Consider the following 4,215-nt stretch of genomic DNA (forward strand, 5'->3'; position numbering starts at 1 on the left):
GTCTATTTCTACTCGCTTTTCTCTGCCCAAATAATCCACCAAAAACTCAATCCTCAAGCACTACACAAGATCAACTTGCGCCTTCAAGCCACCCAACTTTAAGCACCTGTAGTGCTTTCAAAAGCACATTACACTCACAATGCAAGAAACAAAAAAATGAAGTTTTTTGTATATTCAGTCTGCCAAGAATATTTGCAAAACAGTGTGGAACTTGAAGAAACTTCCTTTTGCAAAGTTGGTAGATCTCATCAAAATGGAGGGGCTCGTGTGGCAGGAATTCTCATATATGCATTCTATAAGGAGATATTTGACCTGCAAAAATAGTGAAGCTGCCCTTGAAGGAAGAGGAAGAAGAAAATGTCTCCTTCTTTTTCTTCAAGTTCATATGATTCAAAGTTGATTCAAACAGTAGTCACCGCCAAGTACACAACCTTACAAGGATCATAACTACAAAGGGTAGCATAATCATACTGCTTGGAAGAGATCTTGCTATTTGAAGAAGTTCAAGGAAGAGGAAAAAGCATTCCTATGATCACCAAAGGTGAGCTGGTCTTTGTCCAAAGGAGAGGCTCAAAAACCTAGAAAGCATGCAAAACTACTATGATGAAGCAATTCCTCTCAATTGAGGTAGAGGATGATGTTCTTATAGCATGGAGGAGCCTTAAACTAGGGCAACAAGAGTCTATTCAAAAGAAATGTAGGTAGATTTTGCATCTCAAAGCCACTATCTCCTAAAGAATAGACTTTTGTAAGCGAAAGTAATAGTTATGTGCAGGGCATTGAGAGGACATGCAGGGCTCAAAGATTAAGGACAATCTCAAAAGTTATCCATCACACTATTGTAGCTTCCAAGACTACTTTGCGGGCAAGAAGAGAAATAACCCTAATGTTGGGAAAGGAAATTGTTTGAAAGAGGAAATAACAACAATTCCTCTTCCAAGAATAGCATGACGGAGGAGAAAAGTGGCTACCAAGGTAAGGATTGGCTCCCTCCTAAGAAGATGTAGAAATACTTCAAAGACATTGGTGCTTCAATTGGGGGTAGCAAGGTCACTCATATTGCATTTTCCCTTAGAAGCATACAAAAAAAACTCCTCATGCATCCTTTGTTCATGCTCCAACAAAAGAAGGTTACGCTCAAGGAGCATTTTTATGCTATGCATGGGGAAATGTATCAAAAACTTCATATCTTTGAAGTTAGCTACAAAGCTTGAGATTCATGCCCAAGAGATGGGAGAATCCATATCAACTGATGGAGCCTTCAAAGGCCAAGAGGCTTCAATCACTCTATTGATTGGTAAGCTCAAACTACATGTGCAAGGGTATGTGAAGATGTCTTGAGTTTCTAGATAGAGTTGTTCGAATTTAGCATAAAGGTAGAGAGATGAATCTCCATGTCCATGAGTGAGAGAAAAATAAACATATTGTATCTCATGATGTTTTTGATAAACTAATAAAGAATTATGTTTTTGTTTACATGATTTTTGCAAAGACTCTTCTCATGCTGACTCTGTGTTGATTCTTCATCTTCTTCCCTAGGTTTCTATGATCTTTCTTTCTTTCCTTTTGGGCTTCTCTCCTTGTGATAGATGCTTCTATTGATCTCTTCCCGAGCTTTAGTTGCAGCATTTGCTCTTTGGAATTGCCTTCCATGTCTTGCTATATTTTCTCTTCTTGTAACTTCCTCAATTTTGCTCAGGCTATTGCCTCCTTTGGAGCTTGTCTCCTGCTAGGATTCTTCTTTTGTTTATTTATAATCTCAATCACTTCATTGAAAGCCTTTTCTATGGATCCTCAAGGGATCCTTTGGTTTCTATCATTGATGGTCGATCTTTTGTAGGTCTCATGGTTAGAATCTTCATCCAACTCCTCAACCTTCCTTTTACCTTTGGTAACTTCACTTGCCTTTTTTAGTCGAGATGGTTTCATCCTCTATTTATGAATCATTTTATTTTTTGTCGATATTCAAGAAGTGGGCCTTTTACTTCTTGGTGTCATGGATGGACTTAGAGTCTTTAGCCTCAATTTTGTAGCCTCCTTGTTTTTGGTAGGGACCGTTCTTCCAAAGGGCGGATTCCAAAATCTTTTGTAGCAAATGAAGCACATGCTCAGAAAAATTAAATTTTTGCTTGTAGACTTTTCCTCTAGCATAGTCAAAAGAAGTGTGAGTGAAATGGTGGGTTGTGTATACTTAACTAGACTTGAAAAATGGAAGGGCTATTTGTTAAGTCACTATGAGATTCTGAAAATGGTAGAGCCTTCATGCACAATCCTCTTATCTATTTTATCTTCCACTTTTTTACCATCATTTAATGTGTGTTCGTTCTTCAAAGTTGTTAAGAACTCATACGCTCTCTTGTAGTCCACTCCACATGGTGTTTAATACTGAACTTAGTGGGTAGGTCACATCAAGTTCCAGGTGGGAGAAAATCTAAATGAAGCTACAGTCTGTGAAATTTTGACCCATTACATGAGATTCTTTTTGCTATATTTGAGAGCATAAAGGCCCTGCAAAATATAGAAAAGAACATGCTACAATCAACAAAACCACAAATCTACACACCTAACAACGCATATACACATATGATCCACATCAAGACTGATATATGAGAGGTTGCGTGCGGAAAAGAGAGGGGAAGAATACGTGCAAGTGCAACTCCTAGAGAGGAGAGCTACACTTGCAGAGTGAGAGAGAAGAGAAGAGAAGAGAAGAATGACGCCACAGGGTGCTGGGTGCAATCTCCCCGCGTGCAAGAGTGAGCATTTTCCCCTTGCACATATTTATTAATAGATTTCTTTAATGCTCAAAATGAATAAAGACTATCCGCCTGGACATAATAATAGCCATAGCTCATAAAGAGCACTTAATTAATGAAATGTCCATAAACATGTTATCCTTTCGCATAGTTCATACATTAAGTGAGCCTTTTCCTATCAACTACAATAAATAAATATTTTGTCGTTTCCATCACATACCTCTTCGTTAGAAAATCAATTGTCCTCAATTGCTAAGTTAAGAATCTACAAACCATACTACTCACATATAATGGTTAAATTTTGTGTGAGTATGTGCTAAACAATTTTTAAAAATGCCCATTAATACGAATCTCTCATAGATGCTTCATTTAAATAAGTAAAAGGGAAATAGAACCAGTTTGCCTTGTGTGACCGTGGAGGCGAGCATGAGCAGAAGACGGGGCAAACTGTAGGCAGGAGCATGGGGCAAATTGCAGGCAGCATGAGCAAGGCCGAGAATAGTGAGGGAGCAGTTCGGAAGGCTAGACGCAGTTATTTTTTTTATGTATAAGGTCTCCATCGTAGGTCGCTTCATCTTGCTGGGCGAAGTGGTGTATGTGGGTGACGCGTTCTGAGCGTGCCCTGCCGAGGTCGATTCTTGCTGGTGCCTGTATCTCAACTTTTGTAGATGCACTTCCAAACCTTGGTGATGGCGCATCTTGGGAGATTCGCTATGGTAAAATAGCGATAGTTACCAGTATGTACAGTAATATCATGTAACAAAATACAAAGTCATAACTCAAAAAAAAAAAAGCTTGTGCCTGTCGTCATCCACATACGGCATGCTCTAGTGTCCCATACCACGAGAAAGCAATATATGTCATATTTTGATGCATCATGATATCATTGGTCACAATCATCATTTCATAATCAAATTCCAAATTCAATTCAATATACATTGTTGACAATATATGATCATAAATCAAATCCAAATCCAAGTCCAACTCCAAATTAAAATCTGTGTGCACGTGACCAATGGACTAGGCAAGGCATGAAAGACAAAAAAATTACTACCTATTTGGTATCAAATTGGAGTAGGTTGGAATATTGAAGTATGTACAAAATGTTGACGGTCATCCCAAATCACATGAGCTCATGCAATTAGTTGTATAGTTTCATGACAAATCATCTTAGTAAAAGTTTCATTCAATGTAAGTATAAGCCATCATGTTTGAGATGATTGATTTCATAGCTCATAACACAATGTAGATAAGTAAACGAGCCCTATCTTCTAGAAGTATCCAATAGTATTCTGCCTTGTTGTAAAATTGCTTAAGTGTAGTCCCTTCGTATATCCGCAAAGAGAGTCAAAAGAAATTACGTAAACTGATCGTTTATCAAACCGAGTATAGTAAATTGGGAGATTTGTGTATAAGAAGATGTTGTAAGAGGTGGTGCAAAATTTGGAGATCCTAAATG

The sequence above is a fragment of the Adiantum capillus-veneris genome, chromosome 30 (assembly GCF_014529385.1).
Source record: "Adiantum capillus-veneris isolate H3 chromosome 30, ASM1452938v2, whole genome shotgun sequence".
In the NCBI taxonomy this organism is placed as follows: Eukaryota; Viridiplantae; Streptophyta; class Polypodiopsida; order Polypodiales; family Pteridaceae; genus Adiantum; species Adiantum capillus-veneris.